Consider the following 22,251-nt stretch of genomic DNA (forward strand, 5'->3'; position numbering starts at 1 on the left):
AAAAGACCTGCTGCTAGACTTGTCACCTGTAGGGTGGTCTTCCCCCCATCTTTTTACTTTACTCTTTCATTTTTGCTGATCTTGTTTTTGTTGGCCTTAGGACTCTGTGAACTTTACTACTGCTAACCTGTGCTAAAGTGTGTGTGCTCTATCCTTTAAACATGTTAAAAGTGGATTACACCCAATTGGCACATTTAATTTACTTGTATGAACCTAGTCAAGTCGTACTACATGGTTGCAGTGCCTGTAAATTAAGTGCTGCTAGTGGTCCTACAGCACTGATTTCACCAATGACTTAAGCAGCTCTTTAAACATGTCTCAGGCAGCCATTGCAGCCTGTGTTTGCAGTTTAAAGTGCCATTTCGACCTGGCAAAAAAACATTTGCCAGTCCTAAGCCTTCCTTTTTAACACATATAAATAGCCCCTAGTATAAACATCCCAGACGGCAAGGTAAAGTGCATTTAGAAGATGAAGTATTTATTGTACAGTTAAAAAAAAACGGAACTAACAGACTTAAAAATCAAAAGCATTCAGCGTGCAAAGTTAAAACATCCCTCAGGACGAAGCAGGACTGAGTTTGGCACAATTATATTAATCTAGGCCTTTGTTAAAATGAAAGAAACAGGATTTGTAGCTTGTTTGATTGCTAAAAGGCAATGTTAAAATTGCAATAGCAGCATGGACAATACCAAACCCATTTAAGCCACACAGTGCTGGAAATAGTGCCACAGGCAGGGAATTTTTTTAATGTAACCTGTATGTCAAAACATGTATTTTTTTTGCAAGCATAGAGCAGCCCAACATAGAGCAAGTTGTGTCAGGTTGCAAAAGTGAGTGTTAACATTTTGACGAAAAAAGTGCAATGTGCAAATCAAATAGAAGGGGTACTTAAACTGCACACTTGGCATCTCCCTTTTCTGTTAGCACCACTAAAGAGACATTTCATTTTGCAAAAGAACAGTTCCCTGAGTAGCTAGTTGGGTGAAAACTAACTATTAAGAATGCGGAGGTCAACTTTGCAACCTCCATCAGTACACCCGGGAATCTGTGGGGCATATTTACTAGAAAATGTTGCAGTGCAGAGCTGTGACAAATCTGGCAGCACCGCGCTCTGATATTTTCAAAAGCAGGGATGCGCTGTAGTAGTAGCAGTTGAGAGTATGGAAAGTAGAGTTGTCGCAAGTAACTATAGCTCCTTCCATAAGGTCACTATAACTTACATTAAAATGTTGCTATTTGTGATTTACATGTTTTTTATAGGGGTGAACACTGACAGGAAGCCATTATCATGTATTGTGGACCGAGACCAAGTCTTCTGGAGGCACAAAATGTGGTGGGATTATATTAGATTCACCCATTTACTGTTAGTTAATTTGTTACGCACCCCTGCAACATTCTAAGAAAGTAATGATATGTAGGTAGCGCAATTCCCCTGCTAGATTTAGCCTCAACTCTCTCAGCCCTCCCAGGTGAGCTAGTAAGCTTAACCTGGCCCTTTGAGCCTGGGTCACGCAATTTAGCATGAGTGATCTTCCCAACAGACACTGCCACTGACTTGACTTTAGATGATCGAGATTTATCAAAGTCCAACCACTGATTTTCGATTTCGGGTAACAGAGGTTACTGCATCGGTCGCAAAATAGTGCTAGATAAACTAGAAATAACATGAATATGTTTTTCAGTTAGAGGTGCCTCAAATGCCCTGCAATCCTCACTAAACGCCTGGCAGAACCAGGTTTCTTTCCATCTGGGAAGTCGATCAACCTCCTCCAAAACAGAGTAACAGTTGTGGGTTGGGACAGAAAATGCTTTATTTTGTGCTACACAATGCACCTTGCTGGGTTTATAAAAATAGCCCAGAGAGACCAGACAGATTTTTTTCAGCAAGCCCACATGATTTGCCAACCCTCTCTGGCATATGTCTCACAAGCTTCGGGTCATGAAAATTAGGAACAATACAGTCATCTGGTTCCACTTTAAATGATTTGCCCAGCCGCTGCAATCTGCGAACACCAATTATTCCGTCTGCAGATGCGTCACAGCTTATTTGCATGTAACTAGTATTCAGTCAATGGATCACTTTATTCTTTAATTGGAGGTCTGTCTCCTGTTGAACAGGAGCCAGGGGAGGGGCATTCTTTAGAACAGTGACATATGGGGTACACTCCAGGGGAAGGTAAAGAATCTGGGGGTTTCCAATATCACAAGATCCTGAAAGAGTAGGACTATGAACAGTCGAAGAAGGTTCCTTTCCAACACATTGGTTAGGCTGATCTATAGAGATCACACTTGAGGTTACCTCATCCATTTGACCCCTCATTTTTTCCAAATTGATTCTCATAGATATAGATTTACAGAGTCAAACAGCGAGAACCAGACCTAGCAATGTAATAAGAAACTTTTATATATATATATATATTATCTACTGGCGGTCGCCAGAAGATAGTTATAGTTAGGACCTATTTTCCATAGGAAATCCGCAACAATCTATTCACAATAAGTCTGGCACCGGTTGATGAATCCTCGTGAAATTTTTCAAACTTTTGGCCAGCTCCGCTCCGCTCCTACCCTGAAGGTTTCGTGGTGATTCGTCAAGCGAGGGCCGAGAAAAAAGGGGGCTCCCAAAACACGTTTTCCCCATGCAATTTCCCATAGGATCTGTTGTCGCAGCTACAGCCCGAACCGCTGAACGGAAGGACACCAAATTTGGCCAAGAGGTAGTCCTCAGTTCAGACTCGTGCCTTTTGCATATATGGTGTGAATCAGTTCAGTAGTTCCTGAGAAAATTAGAGTTAAAAGTACATAAATGTCTATGGCCGCAGAGGATCCGCGGACCGTACACGCACCGTCAGCGCACCCTCCCCGAACTGAGCGCGCACCCTCCCGATTGCTTGCTGAATGCTAATTGGCGGTCGAGTGTCTCTCTACATTCGAAACCAAGAACTGTTGGTGGCCATTTTCTGCCTCGGTAGAAGCGAGGCTGAAGAAGCAAGGGGAAAAAGTGTATAAAACATATAAAGGGGACAGAGTGGAAATACTCTGACCCTCTAGAGGTGCTTAGGGGGTCCCAGAAGGACCCCCTGGGGCCCCCCTTTAAAAAATAAAAAAAAACGGCAAAATGCACGCACGGTGCGCGCATCCTATCGCGTTGGATGAACGGATTCTCACGCGGTGGGTTCGTGGATCCAAGGAAATAAAAATGAAATTGTTGGGAGATAAAGATTAAGCTTAAGTGTTTTATTCTTGAGTGGCTCTAAAAAGAGCCGTTGTGTTCATTCAGAGTTTTTGGTACTTATAAGTAAGTACCTCTACAGAGTCTAAAGTTGTTGAGGAAGACTCTGTTTCCTTCATCAGTAAAGTGTACTCCATCTCTCCTATACATCTCTTGCATATGAAAGCGCAGATTGTTATTGTAAATGGACCCCATTCTGTAGTCTCGGAGAAAAGCAGAAACAGATGTATTCACATGTTTCCTAGCTTTCTCAATCTGTGGACAAAAATGATCGGACCAGTTCCATTTCTGCCTTTGGCATATGTTAGAATACACAAAGGCAGTTTTAGGGAAAAGTGAAATCAGTTCTGCAAAGGTGTCCTTCATAAGCATTTCCAGACCTACCCCAGTCAAAGTGCCTAGGTCATTGCCACCACAGTGCACTAGTATGAGGTCAGGGTGTTGAATTTGCATGAAGGATTTCACCAATGGCATCAATTGGTGCCACTTTAACCCTCTCTGTCCAATCCATTTAATGTCTACATTTGGCAGACCAAGGTCTTCGTGAATGCCTTTGTTTTCTGCATACCTTTGGCTCCAGAAAATGTAGCTGTGTCCCTCAATCCACACTGTAAGCATCTTGTAAGGAGGTCTGGATGCATTCAGATGGTCTCTGTAAATGAAATGGCAGTTTAGAAAGTAAGATGTTTGTAAAATGGTGGCTAAGATACAATTTTGAAAAAAGACAAGAAACCATTGGTTGTTTGACAACCTTCTACACTGAAAGGTAGGGTGCATATTTCTGTTTTTTAAACGCATGATTCTTATTGGTTAACAAAAACTTATTGTATGGAACATTATATATGATAAGCTGATATGTTGAGAAGTCAAGCACACGTGCTGTTTTGATTAGCAGCATTGTGTGTGCTGAACTTGTGACCTGTGTGCTCAGTACAGTGTTCCATGACCTGTTTCTATGGTAACGGGCAGAAGGCAGATTGGGGGAAGGGTTGAAGTTTATTTCATTTGGAAAAGGTTGAAATGTTTAACCAATAGAAATGTATGTTTGCTTTTGAATTTATGTGGGAAGGAATGTGATTTGATGTTTACATGTATATGTGTGGAAAATGAGAGGGAAACTTTGCCATTCTTTGTTTCTGCTGACAGGTGCACAGAGCAGAGATTCTGTATAAGAAAATCTGGTGTGTGACTGATATCTGGTGGGTGACTGATATACTTCTTAATCTACAAAACATCTTGATAGGTGAGTTGTTTAATTGTGAGGGGATGTATGTTGACTATTTGTATTTTAATCAGACTAATGTATTTCTTCTGCTAAAGTGTAGGGAGTACTTTTTTTTCTCTACAATCTTATTGACAGTGTGTGTGCATGTAGAAACCATTTTGTGATAAGGAGTTTTTTTTTCATGTGTTTGAAGACAGATAACTATGCAGTTTTTATATTTTGGTAGAATTAGAAACCAGTCATTGTTTATGAATTTGTGAAATGAGTTACGTTTCTGCAGTAAAATGTAGTACTCCTTGTAGATGAAGAAATGTGTTTTGGTATTGTGCAAGGGATAGTGTTGTTTGTCTAGAATCACACAGAAAGCCTGTGTGCATTTGGGAACCACTGTGAGAACGTATTTAGTATCATCTTGTATTTGCTGACAGGTAACTCTTTTAAAACCTGTCATATTGTCAAGTTTTAGTAGCATTAGAAGCCAGTCTTTGCTTATGCGTTGATTAAATGAGTCAGGCTTTGACACAAAAGTGCACTTTTGAAATATGCACATTGTGTGCAGTTCCCTTACCACTTCCATAGTAGTAAATAAGGTTTGGTAAACTCGTAGGGATAGTGGTTGTTGTCTAGAATCACACTGTGAGTCTGTGTGCATTTGGGAACCAATGTGAGAGAAGCATTTGGTAACTTCGTGTATTTGCTGACAGATAACTATTTTAAATCCTGTCATGTTGTCAAGTTTTAGTAGCATTAGAAGCCAGTCATTGCTTATGCATTGATTAAATGAGTCAGGCATTGACACTAAAGTGCAGTCATGAAATATGTAGATTGTGTGCAGTTCCCTTACCACTTCCACTGTAGTGAATGAATTTTGTTAAACTCTTAGGGATAGTGGTGCTTGTCTAGAATCACACTGTGAGTCTGTGTACATTTGGGAACCACTGTGAGAGAAGCGTTTGGTAACATCGTGTATTTGCTGACAGATAACTGTTTTAAAACATATCATGTTGTGAAGTTTTAGTAGCATTAGAAGACAGTTATGGCTTATGCCTTCATTAAATGAGTTAGGTATTGACAATAAAGTGTAGTCGTGAAATATGTAGATTGTGTGCAGTTCCCTTACCACTTCCACTGTAGTGAATGAGTTTTGGTAAACTCCTAGGGATAGTGGTGCTTATGTAGAATCACACTGTGAGTCTGTGTGCATTTGGGAACCACAGTGAGAGAAGCATTTGGTAACATTGTGTATTTTCTGACAGATAACTGTTTTAAAACCTGTCATGTTGTCAAGTTTTAGTAGCATTAGAAGCCAGTCATTGCTTATGCGTTGATTAAATGAGTCAGGCATTGACACTAAAGTGCAGTCATGAAATATGTAGATTGTGTGCAGTTCCCTTACCACTTCCACTGTAGTGAATGAGTTTTGGTAAACTCCTAGGGATAGTGGTGCTTGTCTAGAATCACACTGTGAGTCTGTGTGCATTTGGGAACCACTGTGAAAGAAGCGTTTGGTAACATTGTGTATTTGCAGACAGATAACTGTTTTAAAACATGTCATGTTGTCAAGTTTTAGTAGCATTAGAAGATAGTTATGGCTTATGCTTTCATTAAATGAGTCAGGTATTGACACTAAAGTGTAGTCGTGAAATATGTAAATTGTGTGCAGTTCCCTTACCACTTCCACTGTAGTGAATGAGTTTTGGTAAACTCCTAGGGATAGTGGTGCTTGTCTAGAATCACACTGTGAGTCTGTGTGCATTTGGGAACCACTGTGAGAGAAGCGTTTGGTAACATAGTGTATTTGCTGACAGATAACTGTTTTAAAACATGTCATGTTGTCAAGTTTTAGTAGCATTAGAAGATAGTTATGGCTTATGCTTTCATTAAATGTTCAGCATACATTGAAGGAGAAAAATGCATTTTCTCATTGTTTTTGTGCAGAAAGGTGTGTCTTCCTGCATAAAAACAAACAGCACATGATACAGATATCCTTGCACTATGGTGCAAGGGTGCCTGTGTCACCACATAACTGCAGTTTAAGCAGCCGTGCAGAGAGAAGCATAGATTTGCAACATATTTATGTACATATGTTGCATCCCTTTGCTTCGGAAGTACTACAGCACATTGCAGTTAAAGAGGTTACTGTGTAATGCTGCAGCACTACTTCATAGTTCTGCACTTATACATTCACCATACGCTACTAATGCATTCATTCAGTCAATTACGTACTACACATACATTCATCTAAACTTTCACACACTAACAAAGAAGTGTTTCTCATCCGTCGGCACTCTTCTCGCGCAAGATTGTTTGGATGAAGGGTCCTCAAGTGCTTCATCATACTTGCCATGCCGCAAGAGTATTTCTTGTTAGGATCCCCTCTCGATTGAATTCTTTTGCAAATCTTGCACGTGACCAAGGTGGCATTGGTCTTAATCTGCCCCTCGGGAAAAGTAAAACATTTCCACACCACTGAAGAAAAACGTTTTTTGAGTGGTGGCAAAAATTCATCCTCAGAAGTATGAGGTGATGCAGGTGAGGCCTGCTTCCCTGAAGCCATTTTTGGTTGAAAAAAGTTAGAGCTAAGTGTAAACTTAGTCTAAAAAATCTTCTTCTCTCCAAAGAGATGGTGCTCTAAAGAAGGTCAAAGAAGAATGATTGAAATGGGTGGGGTCTTTCAATAGTTAGAAGAGGAAGTGTAATGAACCAATCAAATCTCTTTTTTTACAGGTCACATGGGATCCGCGCACCCTGCACTTACGCAGGAAGAGTTAAGAACAATGGTTCAAGTATGGCCCAAAAGGCTCCAATAGAAAAGGTGACCCAAACAGGGTCACTTGTTTTTTAGGAGAAGTGAAATCAATTCCGTAGGGAGCAGGAGACAAAGTACGTAAAGGGTCATGTAGGTCAAAAGATAACAGGTATTTATTTAAACAGAGTCAATTTTAGAATGCTCACATAATAAGAAAAGCGTGGTGTGAAATAGTGATAGTGGTTTTAAAAAGACATCGCATTGACAACAATATAGTAGTTGAATTCCATAATTGATCTTTACAAGTTATAAGGAATTCATGTTGTGGGGTGGTCGACGGCGTTTCGAACCCGATTATTGGGGTTCATCTTCAGGACAGTGGTGAGCATGTATTTTGAAGTAAAACTGCCCGTAAAGTTCCTAGAGTCTCCAAAGTGGGAGGCAGGGGCTTCAAAAGTTAGTTATTTCCAAAAACATTGAAAAAAAAATATATAAAATAAAGTTTTGCACATACAGTTAAAAAAATATTTAGAAAACTATAAAAAAATATGTTTGAAAAACCCATTAAGTTCAAATAATATTTTTTAATGTTTAAAAGAGTTAATTGAAAAAATAAGTTTAAAAAATGGTGATAAAAAGTATTTTTTTTAAAACGTAATTAATGAAATTGACACACTGAATTTGAAAAATATAGAAATCCAATTAAAATCATTGAACATGATATCTTTAGAGATAAGTTATAGATAGGAATCGGCATTTAAAAAACCTTAGAAATTCACTGAAAAAACCATAGGTTTCAGGGGTGTTATAGTTAGCTGGACATTTCCCTCGTACAAAACCCTAGAAATTCCCCTGGAGAGCCAATACATCTTACAATTAGACACCAAGATGCCAAATGGTTAAAACACTGGAGAAGATTTATACAATTTCTTATAAAGCTGTTTTTATCTGTAAATGATTATTCTTGTCCCTTGAATTATGATAGATATTGTTCTCAGTTGTGATCAATATTTATCGGAATTTTAGTCTTGCATTTTATCAGATTTCTTACTGGTTTTACTATTAACTTGGTTTTACTGTTTTTTTATTCGGTGTCTGTGAGATATGAGGTTCCGATTCTTGTTGATCTTGGGTGTATTTATATATTTATCTATTATCTCAGTTTTTAATACAATGTACTGATGATGTTTGATGAACTGTTGATGATTTCCACCTTGAATATCTGTTTTGCACATATTTATTACACATTAGCAATGTACACACTCTGCTCAATTTTGCACGTTTACATCCTTTAGTAAAATGGTACTTCATGAAGTAGAAAAATTATTCTGGAATTATAAAATAATATTGCATTAGCATTTAATATTAAGATGACTGATTAACGGTCAAACTTAGGCGTCTTTTCACTTTGCTTTAAACAATTTGCACATATATTATGCAGGTGATCTATGGTTTTAATAGTGAACTAGCATTTATATTTATTTATTTATATATGTGATGTTAAATTTGCACTAGTTTTGCACTAAGCACTTTACTCCTTTTTTATAGATATGTAGGTTGGATAGATTTATGATAATGTGATGATATGAATGCTAGTATATGTTGGGCACTTGCCCTGTATTCTGAAAAGAAAGAAAAAAAATGTTGGGGATATTTTAGATGCCCTAAATATTGGAATATTTAAAGGATTGATTATTTAAATATTTATTTAAATTATTATGAATGGCATATAGCTACAATAGAAAATAGTAAAAAGATTACCAGGAAGGGGAAAATAAACGCACACAGAAGAAATCTCATCTGCGTGTTAGTCACCATGTGGCATATTGGCTACGCTATATTGATGATGTTTTTCTGATTTGGAGAGGAGATGAGGAGAGTGCAATTAATTTTATTTCTACCATCAATCATAACTGTATGAATTTGCATTTCACCTCACAAATACAATTGAGTTTCTAGATGTTAGAGTGCTGATTGAAAACAATAAACTTGAAACAACTTTATTCAGGAAGCCTACAGCAGGCAACAGCACTCTACATGCTAATAGTAGCCATCCCAAGCATTTGATAGAGAGTATTCCGTTCGGTGAAATACTGCGGATCAAGCGTATCTGCAGTACGGCGGATCAACTTGATAAGTGCACCAATGATGTGTTATACAGATTGAGACAAAGAGGGTACAGTGATAAAATCCTGACCCGTGCCCTGGTAAAATCCCAAGACAGACCAAGAGATACTCTTTTACATAAGACAGCCAAATTGACTTATGAAACTGAAGTTGATTCATGCCCAAGGCTAATTACAACATACAGTAGATAGGCGAGAAAAATTAAATCCATTATCAAGAAAAATTGGCCTATTGTACTCACAGATGGGGTACTGGGACCACGTCTCCCCAATAATCCTACTGTCACTTTCAGAAGAGCAAAGTCAATGAGGAGTCAGTTAGTAAAAAGCTGCCCAGAGACAGGAAACACTGGCACGTGGCTAAAACCAAGAAAGGGTTTTTTTAAATGTTCCTCGTGTCGTGCGTGCAAGTTTGGTGTTAATACTACTCATTACACCACCCCATTTTCGGAGGAAAAATATACCATCCAAGGGAATTACAACTGCCGCACTGAGTTTGCTGTGTATGTTTTGACGTGCACCTGTGGCTTGCGTTACGTTGGAAGTACCAAGCTACAGGTGCACGTCAGAATCTTACAGCATATGCGGGCTATAGTCAATAATGATTCATCTTATCCTGTAGCCAGACATTTCAAACGAGAACATAATAACGATCTGAGCTGCCTCTCGTACTTTGTAATCAATGCGATTCCCCCCTTAAGAAGGGGTGGTAATAAGGAAAAGAAGCTAAGGCAATTAGAATCCCGCAGTATTCTAGAACTGGATAGTAAAGTACCACATGGGTTGAATACAACAGAAGATATGCACAATTTCTTATAGAAGTGTGTGGTTATTCCCCTTATGTTACTGTGACGTCCAAATCTTAGATCTGTTATCTTACACTTTGTGCACTGTTGTCTTTTAGTCACCTCTCTATTTATTAGACACCTACTCCTTCCCGTTATTTTTTCGGGGACAAAAATTGTTTTTAGGAGTAAATAATGTGTGTTTTTTTGTCTGTATCTGATACCCATTATAGAACCTTAGCTGCTTCTGAACATTTTGCACATTTTTTGGCTTTTTAGATTTTTACTTACATTTGATATCCTTTTCTAATAAGTGATGATTTTTGAGGAAAGGATAAAGTTCGTCATACTTGCACATAGTTTGTGGCACTTTATATTTATTTCAGATGATGTATCAAGACATGTTACAATAACAATCAGGCCATAATCACATCATTACAAGCATTTAGGCTGACATGTATGACTTCCGCTGGCTTTATCTGGATTATGTGGCACTATTTTGATACTGTTTTATTAGCGATATTTTTATCCTATTTATTAACAGTTTTTATAAATGTGTTACATCTTTTATCCATTTCCAGTGTTGATTTGTAAATATATTTATATATGTATTTGCATTTATATCATGCTCGATTTTATAATTTGAACTAATTGATATATATTCTATATGATGTTTTTGTATTTATACAGAAATATTGCACACACATTCCAGCAATTTTCGATGTATTTAAGAAATTTATGGCGATTGTTTAAGAGATGTATATTCATTTATAATTCCTGGACATAGCAATTCAGAAAGATTGGAGTCGAGCGACAAGATTGAAAAAAACAGTTCGAAGGAGAAAAGAGAAAACAACAAGTGGACAAAAATAGTGATGCTAATTGAATAAACATATACAAAGAAATAAGAGAATAAAATCATACTAAAAGTAATCAATATCATGAGAAAAAGCTTTCTCCCAATTGATAAATGCATCTCTACAAATCTTCTACTCCAATAGAAATGAAGAAACAAGCAAAGATAACAAGAAAATAAGTAAAAAAAGCACAAAAAAAACCAATCCCTACAACGAAACCACTGGAGACTACATGGACCAGAAGGCAAAGATTCTGGAATAACACAGGAAGTGACATCGCAGCAGAGTGAATGCTTTTTAGTGAGACTTGGACAGTGGGCCAGTTGATCGTGAGCAAGGTGTCAGGAGGCATCGAAACGCGTTGATCAAGTCTGCTGAATATGCCGATTTGAAAGAAGGAGTAAAATAAAAGCGGTTTGTTACTTCGAGAGTGCGGCCCGTTATTTCTTCCTGGCTAGGAAGATTTGAGTTGTAATAAGTAGCGGCGTGGTTCGGCCGCAGGAGAACGCACCCACGTGGAGCGCTGCGATACCGGCATTCAGGAGCCATAGTGGATGAAATATATATATACATATATATATATTCACTGAAAAAACACGTTATAGTTAGGAATTAGCATTTAAACATCCTTAGAAATTCACTGAAAAAAGCATAAGTTTCAGGGGCGTTATAGTTAGCTGGACTTTTCACTCGTACAAAACCATTGAAATTCCCCCGTTATAGTTAGTTCAGCTAACTGTAACTCGCGCGCTCGCAATGCACTGCTGATGAAGTCACATATTACATCACTCAAGACATGGACAGTGACATCACTCATGACATCACTGATGACATCTCAAATGACATCACTGATGACATCATCCAGTGAATGTGTGTTTTTCTGAAAATTACATATGTTTTATATATGTACATCTCAAGGTCGATGGAAGAATAAATGGGTCTATAAGTGTCTAAATGGATGATTTGTTTTTAAAAAATTGATTATATAACTGACTGATTAAGTGTATCTTAGTGAATACATGGCTTAGTGAGTAATGTTTAAATATGTAAATATCTGTATCAGTCTCTCACTTTGTGTATAAGTGGCTGCATGGGTTGGTGAGTAGCTACATGAGTGTCTATATAGGTTATTAGTTGGTTTTTTGAGTATCAGTATGAGTGTCTGAGTGTCTGTATGGTTCGGTGGGGGTATTACGTAGTGCATAGGTGCATGAATGAGTGACTCACTGTTTATATGTGTTGAAGACAGCATGTGTGCAGGACTGTATGGGTGGATGAGTGTGTGCATGGGTGTGTTAGTGAGTGAATGACTGTCTCAATAGTGTATTTATGAGTAACTACATATGTTTTAAACTAGTATATGTGAGTATTGGTGTATATAAGTGAGTATATGTGAGAGTGAGAGATTGGAAGAGTTCCTGTATGAATAAGTATGTGTTTCTATAAGTGATTGTTTAAAAGACTAAGTATGTGTAAGTTTCTGTAGAAGTAAGTGTGGTGGTGTGTGTGTATAACTGTATATGCAAGTAAATGGATGTTTGATTCTTTATTAGCATGAGTGACTATGTGTGTGAGTAACTCTATGGATGAGTGGCGTTGTGTAACAGGATGTATAGGTGTATGAGTACATATGATGAATGAGTACATGTATGAGTGACTGTATAGGACTGTTGGTGAATGAGTGGATGTGTCTGTGGATCTTAGAATTACTGAATAGGTTGTTGTAACTGGTATTGATATGTCCATTTTTTTGAAAATGTTAGTTTCTATTTTTGAATGTGTGTATCAAAGGTTATATTAGGGGGAGAGGAGGTCTGCCACTCTATCACAAGGATGATGTCATCAGTGATGTCATTTGAGATGTCATCAGTGATGTCATGAGTGATGTCACTGACCATGTCATGAGTGATGTAATATGTGACGTCATCAGCAGTGCATTGCTGGCGCGCGAGCTATAGTTAGCTGAACTAACTGTAACAGGGGAATTTCAATGGTTTTGTACGAGTGAAAAGTCCAGCTAACTATAATGCCCCTGAAACCTATTTTTTTTCAGTGAATTTCTAAGACTGTTTAAATGGTAATTCCTAACTATAACGTGCCTGAAACCTATGGTTTTTTCAGTAAATTTCAAAGGTTTTTTAAATGCTAATTTCTAACTATGCTTACAGAGATAGGACATGTGAAGAAAGAAGTAAAAACGCACAGAAAGAAAAAAAAGAAATGCCGAAAGAAGCAACAGAAGTCCTCAAAGACGAAGAAAAGTGCAGGAAGAAGGATAACGTGCAGAAAGAACAAACAGAAGAGCAGAAAGAAGCCTTGTTGCAAAATCATCCTGTACCCTCTACTTTTTCAGACGGATTCTGGTGGTAACTGAGTCTGACTAACCAGTCCTAGAGCCAGTGCTATGTTAAAAGACACTCAGAATACAGTGAAAACACCTACATACACTAGGGAACACTATGTGTTGGGGTCTTCCTGTGATTAGCATGACCTCCTCTGTAAGCCCCTAGTATATAATAGGGCAGGGGATTAAAACTACCGCTTAAAACGTGCCACAGGGCGTGTTTGCACACGTCACCTCAGGCCCCTTCCCCTCCCTTCCCCACTGTGTAAACACACCCTGTGGCCATTTTAAGTTGGGAGATTAAGTCCCCTTGAATCCTGAGGGTCCCTAGGGTCCAACTAGACCACTAGGTACCTCAAGTAACCGCCACAGAGCTGCGTTGCAGAGAGGTGTAAAAAGTGGCACAACCTAGACCACCTCTCTGCAACGCAGCACAATGGCGCTTACTGGAAGCACCTGGCGGACTAGTTAGCCCCCAGGGGCCCTCAGGATTGAAGGGGAATTATTTACCCAACTTAAAATGCGCCATAGGGCGTGTTTGCACACGTCACCTCGGGCCCCGTCCCCTCCCTTTCCCACTGTGTAAACACGCCCTCTGGCCGTTTTAAGATGGTAAATTAAGTCCTTTTGAATCCTGAGGGTCCCTGGGGGCAAAATAGCCCACTAGGTACGTCCAGTAAGCACCATTGCAGAGAGGTGTAAAAAGGGGCACGGCCTGCACCACCTCTCTGCAATGCAGAGCAGTGGCGCTTACTGGAAGCACCTGGTGGGCTAGTTGGTCCCCAGGGTCCCTCAGGATTGAAAGGGAATTATTTCCCCAACTTAAAATGCGCCACAGGGCGTGTTTGCACACGTTACCTCATGCCCCGTCCCCTCCCTTCACCACTGTGTAAACGCGCCCTGTGGCCGTTCCAAGTTGAGAGATTAAGTCCCCTTGAATCCTAAGGGTCCCTAGGGTCAAACTAGCCCACTAGGTACCTCCAGTAAATGCCACAGACCTGCGTAGCATAGAGGTGTAAAAAGGGTCGTGGCCTCAGAACACCTGTCTGCAACGCAGCTCCCTGGCGCATACTGGAGATACCTGTTGGTCTAGTTGGCCTTCAGGGACCCTCAGAATTGAAGGGGAATTAATTCCCCAACTTACAACTGACCAGGGGGTGCATTTGCAGAGTGCTGCAAGGAGGGGCGTGGCCTCCGGCACGATGCCGGTCTTTTATTTATTTTATCTTTTTAAGAAGGAGGGCTGTGTGGCCCCCCTTCTTTTTCTAATTTATTGGCCCTGGGGACCCCATCCCCCAGGGCCTGTACCCTAATTTTTTTTGTTGCAAAAAATTAATTTGGAAGGGGGCCGCATGTCTCCCCTCCCAAGGCCTTAATCGGCGGCCCCGGGGACTCCAACCCCCGGGTCATGGCCTTTTTAAAAAAAAAATCTTTAGGAGGGGGGATGCGTTGCCCCCCTCCTCATGCCACTTATGGCCCCGGGGACCCCATCCCCCGGGGCCGGCCTTTGTTTTTTAATATTTTAAATTCTACTAAACTATGCAAGAAACCCCCCTCACGGTTAATATAACACACATCCACCGCTGGATGTGTAATACTTTTTATTTTACTCTCTGGAAAGGAGACGAACCTCACTTGAGAGTCACAGCGTGCTCCTGGCTGAGCCCAATGCTGTGTTACACCCACCAGTGCCCGCCGAGTGCCACACACCTCTGTGTCGTATTCCACCAGCTAGTGCATATGCTATGACACTCTCTAGCCCATGTGCACTGTAACACCACCCCGTGAATATGTCATGCCACACTTGCCTTCGCACGGGTTATATTGTCCCATCTAACGTGCCTTCCTCGATGCCTATGTTATAACGCACAGCGCTATGCCATACATATTACAATATGGGATCCATATCTTTGTCACAGTGCATATGCAACGTTACACTCCCCAGCACCAATTTTATATTACAACTTTAGAGACTAGTTAGGTTACACAACACTGCCCTGTGCATATTACACTCCAAGGCGCATATCGTATAGCACGCGCTAGTGCCTGTGCTATCTCGCGCTCTCCAATGAATCTGTCATTGTGCACAATGTATTGCATATTATATTTCACGCCCCGGTTCATCTTATATCACAATTTTTGGTGCATAGTTTATACCATATACTATATCTAGTTTTCAATCGTGCTCTCAGGACTATGTTCTATATAACACTGCGTCTACCCTACCCTTTTCATGGGCATTACATTTTGCAGTGGGGGGTGGAGGGTCAGGGGGTGTTTCTGCCAAGTGAGCCCGGAGTCACAGTCACAAACGTCCTCTTCTTCCTGAATAAAAGTGAGATTATGCTGCATAATTGTTCAAATTTTAAGTAGTTTGCACAGACACACATTTTAAAAACAATAAAGTTCCTAATACCCACCTTCTCTGAACAGTTAGCTTGCTGCCCCATCCACCTCCTCCCTATCCTCTGTTGTCTGAATCCATGGACTAGCCTCCTCCCTCCTGCCATGCATGGTCTGATGTGCTGCCACTGCCCTCCATTTAGCATGATGTACCAGTCCACTCCTCCTGCCCTCCATTGCCCAATTCTATGCCCCATCATTGACCTCCTGCTTAGCCTCTGTGCTTAACTTGCTGCCCCTATTCTCCTTCCCCCTCACCTCGGATGTCGTTGTGCATGCCCCTGCTCCATCCTTTTTGCCCACCATGTTCCATGGACCTGCCACTCCTATCTACTCTGAGTGTTCTGTTGAGCTGCCACTCCCCTCCCACCTGCCTAACATTGTCAGATGACTGTAACCTGTCCCTGCCACCTCCACCCTGCCTGTCCACATGCCATGCCCCTATCCCCTTACTCCTGTCCTCCATGGTCCATTTTACTGTCTCACCCTTCTGCCCTCCCTGGTCTGTTGTGCTGCAACTGCTCCTCCTGCCTGCCCCACGTGGTCTGTTGGGAGGCCCCTTCCCCTGAACTCTCTTTTCTGTGCCCAGGTCCTGACCCTCCCTTCTATCCTCCATGGTCCTTTGTGCAAGCCCCTGCACACTCCTTCTTGCCCATCATAGCCATTGTGCTGCCACTAACCCTCCCGCTTGCCATGCATGGACTTCTGTGCTGCCATGGCCCCTCCCACCTTCCCTGTGTGGTCGGCTAGCTGCCCCTGACCCCCTCCCACCTTCCCTCCATGGTCTGTGTGTATGCCATCATAGTCTCACTGTTGCTCTCCATGGTGTGTCTTGTTTCTAGTGCCCATCCTGCCTGACCTCCATGGTCATCTTGCTGCTCCTGCCCTACCCCTTGCCCCCAGCCCTCTGTTTCCATGTGCAGACCCCTATTCCCTCCCTCCTGGCTTGTCTGTTCCATTGTAATGCCCCTGATCCGTTCCTCATGCCCTTTATGGTCTGTAATGCTGCAGCTTTCTCTCCTGTCTCTCCATTATGGTCAGCTAGCTACCATTGCCTCTTTCCCCTCTGTTCTCTGTTGTCCATATGCATGGTCCTGTCCCCTCCCTATTGCTTTCTATGGATTGTTGTGCTGCACTCCCATCCCGCATGCCCTGTGTGGTGTATTGTGCTGCTGCAAACCATGATGCCTGCCCTGTAGGGTCAGTTTGGTGCACCTCTCCATGTCACTCCTGTCCTCTGTTATCCGAGTACATGTCCCTATCCCAATTCCTCCTGCCTACCATGATCCAATGTACCATACTTGCGAACATTTTGAACTTGGTAAGAGGGAGATTTTGAAAAAAAAACTGGGGTATTGATTTTCCCCTTTGAGTTACATTGAAAAAGAGGAGATTGTGGACAGGAGTCAGATCAAATAAAGCCCTTTTGAGCTTAAAAATATTGGACGTTTCCTGGCTGAAACGGGTCTGTTGGCATGTATGGTTATACTACCACTATCTCTTCCTTCTGCCCACAATGGTCTATTATATTGCCACAGCTTCTCTTGCCAGTCCTGTATTGTTGGTTTGTTGCCCCTGCCCCCCTTTCCACTGCTCTCCATAGTCTTTTGTGCTGCCACTGCCCTTCCTGCCTGCCCAGTGTGGTCAAATTGTTGCCTCTGCACTCTCCTACCTGCCTTTAATTTTCATAGTCCGTGCCCCTGGCCTCTGACTCTCAACAGCATCCCAATGAACAACTAGATTGATAACATTCTATATTTATTACAAAAGTGTGGAACGCCTGACGTCATCTTGATGTTATCAAAACTGTAATACCTAGAGCATTAATTCTAGAAATTACATATATGAGAGGGTCTTATTTGCATTAAAAATTATGGTTAGTGCTCTAATAAACTAAAATGAGGACATATTTTCTGATTTTTCAAATAGCGGCAAAGAACTTTTAAATTATTTGTAATCTTTATGTTTTTTTATCCAGTTGACCACTTGATTAAATGTTGCACTTAGGGGAGAGGATGTGGTGTTATTTCCAGAGCTGCAGACTTTGCAACTCGGGAAACCAGGTTAGAGTTTCTGCTTTAGCTCAACATTCTGTGATTCTGGTCAAATCACTTAATTTCCCCATGTCTGCAACCAAAATGAATTTGATCTTCTGTGATGTAACCAATGCTCATGTAAAGCACTCCAATATCTGACAAGTCTGCACTATATAAAACTGCAAATACACAAAAAATACGTGTTTTGCACACTTCTGTCATTGGGCTACATGTGGGCTACATCTGGGTGATATCTGTGCTGCATATGGGCTCTTTTGTCTCTGGTGGCCATCTTGGGAGATTTATTTGTTATGAAGTTTCCTAATTTCCTCATTTACTGCAGCCTCCTCAGTAGGAAATGATTCCATAAAGAAGGTATTCAGATATGTCACACATTTGCCATAAATTCTGAATGTTAGCACTCTAGTTGCTCATTAGATCACTGTAGTAAAGCTACTACTCACCACGGAAGTCTGCTGCTGGTATTGAAAGTGCATGTTTCAGTCTGCATATCGGAATTTTTTAATGAAATAGAAGAGGATTTGAGAAGTCACTCAAAATGTGCCCTAATTTTTCTTTCTTCAGCACTAATCATAATTTCTATGGCAAAATGAACCCCCTCATTGTGTTCCTTTGTAAATTAAATGTTTTAAGTGTTACCACTTTATTCCAATCAAGATGGCTTCAGGTATGCCATACTTTTGTCCTAAGTAACACTGTTGGCGATCTAGTTGTTCGTTAGAACACTCTGGGACTTTCTGTCATTGGGCTATATTTGGGCTACATCTGGGTGATATTTGTGCTACATTTGGGCTCTTTTGTCTCTGGTGGTCATTTTGGGAGACTTATTTGTTATGAAGTTTCCTAATTTCATCATTTACTACAGTCTCCTCAGTAGGAAATACTTTCAGTTTTTTACTTTGATTCCATCAAGAAGGCATTCAGATGTGTCACACATTTGCCAAAAATCCAGAATGTTAGCACACTAGTTGCTCATTAGATCACTGTAGTAAAGCTACTGCTCACCAGGGAAGTCTGCTGCTGGTATTGAAAGTGCATGTTTCAGTCTACATGTCCGAATTTTTTAATGAATTAGAAGACGAATTGAGAAGTCACTCAAAATGTGCCTTAATTGTTCTTTCTGCAGCACTAATCATACATTCTATGGCAAAATGAACCCCCTAATTTTGTTCCTTTTTAAATACATTTTTTAAGAGTTACCACTTTATTCCAATCAAGATGGCTTAAGGTGTGCAATACGTTTGTCATTAGTAGGACTGTTCGAGCTCTAGTTGTTCTTTAGAACACTCTGGGAAGCTGTAGTAGAACACAAAGGAATCAACTGACAGTCTCTGCCCTTGTTGGATGTACATTTTTTACTGAGAATGTCAGACTTCATTCTCACATGACTGAGAAAGATAATGTGAATTTACAGAAAATATGCTCTCACTTTAGCTTATAGATCACCTTCCAAACCTCTGTGGGAAAAGCATGAGAAAATTGTTTTCTCTCAAACATGATTCATGATATCACAGCAGAACGCTTTTTCACATGGTAAAATCACCTTAGAACACACCACAATTCCTGAGTATGGTACCATCAACAAATGATTTATAATGTAACTAAAGTCTTAAAACCTTCTATTAACTGCAATGCTTTTTAATGAGGTGCTATCATGTGTATTGGTCCCAAGATGGCTGCCAACACTTCTTGGATGAAGTACTGACAGCCAATCAGATCTCACGATGAGATGTGTGGTTAGGCTCTGCCCAGATATATCTATCTTTTTAACTCTAATTTTCTCAGGAACTACTGAACGGATTTACACCATTTAAGCAAAAGGCATGAGTCTGAACTGAGGACTACCTCTTTGCCAAATTTGGTATAATTCCTTTCAGCAGTTCGGGCTGTAGCTGCGTCAACAGGTCCTATGGGAAAATGCATGGGGAAAACGCGTTTTGGGACCCCCCTTTTTTTCATAAATGGTGTAAATCTGTTCAGTAGTTCCTGAGAAAATTAGACTAAAAAAGATAGATATATCTATGGCCTCGGAGGATCCGCGCACCCTAAGCGCACCGTAAGCGCACCCTCCCCGAACCGAGCTCGCACCCTCCCGATCACACGCTGAAATTTAATTGTCTGTCGAGTGTCTGTCTACATTCGAAACCAGGAACTGTTGGCAGCCATTTTGTGCCTCGGTAGAAGCGAGCCAGAAGAAGTAAGGGGAATAAGTGTTTAAAACATATAAAGGGGGCAGGGTAGAAATACTCTGACCCTCTAGTGTTGTTTAGGGGGTCCCAGAAGAACCCCCTGGGCCCCCTTTCTAAAAAAAAAAAAAATCGCCGAAATGCGCGCAGGGTGCGCGGATCCGGCCGAAAAAAACAAAAAAACACGAAGCGCGGGCTTACGCGCTTCGTTAATAATTAGCCCTCGGATGGGCCAAATCCCGGGGGTAAAAAATTAGATAATTAATAGGGGGAGGGGGTCTGCGTCGCCATCCTCCTGGAGCCTTCGAGGGCCCTGGGGACCGCCACCCCCCAGGGCCGGCTCCTACAGTCTCCTGGGGTACCCACCCCTAAGACATTGTTGTTTGCTATGAGAGGGCGGGAGTTTCTTGCCCTCCCATAGCAAACTTTGTTAGGATTTTGAAAGAGAGAGCAGGGAAACGTGCTCTCTCTTTCAAAATCCAAATGATATTGCTTTTCCACACGGGGAGCTGCATGTCAGTGGTGCAGTTCGGGTTCCTCAATTTCCCCCTTTTACCACGGACAGAGTGATTTCACAGTCGCACACACACATACACATCATACGCTGGTGGGGCCCATAACACTAACATTCATACTATCAATCTATCCGTACTTACTCAGAAGGGAACATTGGTTCCGAACCACACTGCGTCCTTGATGGGAATTTTATCACTTTCTCTGTATCCAACACTAGCGTCTCTTCCCATCAAGAAATAGGTCAATGAATCATTTAGTTGGATTTAGTTCAATGACTCCTTAATACTCTAAATTTATTCAGAAATACATTTCAATAAAGAACAACCCGACACATGAATTCATTTAATATTTCTTTATCTAATTCAAATTGCAGGTGAAATCCTAATAGTTCAAATGATCACCTTTTTTTTAAATGTACCTATTCTGTATAATTGTCGTTTTCTAAGTCAGAATCTGGTCCTCAGTAAAATCGTCAAAGTTCTGTTCTATCATGCAGAGTCACCGTCCTCTCTGTCAGCATAACATCAGGATACTGGAAATGATGAAGTCACAACGAACCAACTACCTCTCTAGGCTACTATTATTTATACTAAAATTTACATTCCAAATGTTGCAACTGACATTTTCAGAGATTTTCATTGGTTAATTGAAATACATTTTGATGCATCAGGAAACATTCGATGTTGTTCCCACATATTAAAAGTTCCAAAATGAATGTATGGGAAAATTAGCAATCCATAGTTCAAGTTGCAACAATTTCTGCTGAAGGGTTGGCCTTTCGCCCAGAGCAGCCTTGATGGGCACAGTGTTGACAGTTCACCGGCAGGTCGCAGCAGCTGAAATCTGCGCAGGCGCATTTCTCCTTTCCCTTCATTGGTATCACTCGTAAATGTTTGATTCAGTCAGCGGCCATTCTATAGCAGGCCCAAATGGTCAACTTAGGCAAAGAAACACAAAAGCGTAATTAATACATTGAAATGGTTAAACAGTGTTATTTGCCTTGCTAATACCCATATGTGTGTGCATTTATCTAGCCATATGCATCGTTCAAAGCCATTAGTACTCGTTTATTGAAGCATAATTCACGATAACATCACATAAGCAACGTTTATCCTATTAATATGCATAAAACTTTGTTTACATATTATTTTAGCCATGCAAAGCAATCCCACGTGTATTCTTTCGGTTAATAAGGTTGATTAGTCACCATACAGCAAATCATTAATTATTATAATTAATTATTAATCATTTTAATACAACCATGCATCAATGGATTGGGTACATAAAAAGAAAACATATTGCCCGCTCCATCAATCCCCCCTTTGGTGATTTTATCACCACAAAACAAGACCCACAAAATCAATTTATTTTCCCCTTTTACGGAAATTCAAATGTTTTCTTGCTCAATTATAATTCTGTTTCCCCTTCATCTTCTCTTTTTGTTTTGTCATACATACTCTCCTTCCATTCTTCCAATTCTATTTCTTCAAAATCCCTTTCTTGTTTCTTTTCCTTCTTTTTGATAATTTCTCTTCTAATTTTCTTTTTATTTCTTTTATGTCTGCAACACATACATCCTAGTCTAAATATTAATAATATGAAAATTACACACGTTAATGGAAATTATATTTTCCCTAATATAGTACTACCTAATTTACCTAAGAAATTCTTAATAGTAGCCATCTTATTACTAATTTTAGTCCAGATACTTTCAACCTCCAGTGGTACTATTTCATCATGCAATTCTGTAATATTTTTTATATAAACTTT

Source organism: Triturus cristatus, chromosome 2_2 (assembly GCF_964204655.1).
Source record: "Triturus cristatus chromosome 2_2, aTriCri1.1, whole genome shotgun sequence".
NCBI classification, from domain to species: domain Eukaryota; kingdom Metazoa; phylum Chordata; class Amphibia; order Caudata; family Salamandridae; genus Triturus; species Triturus cristatus.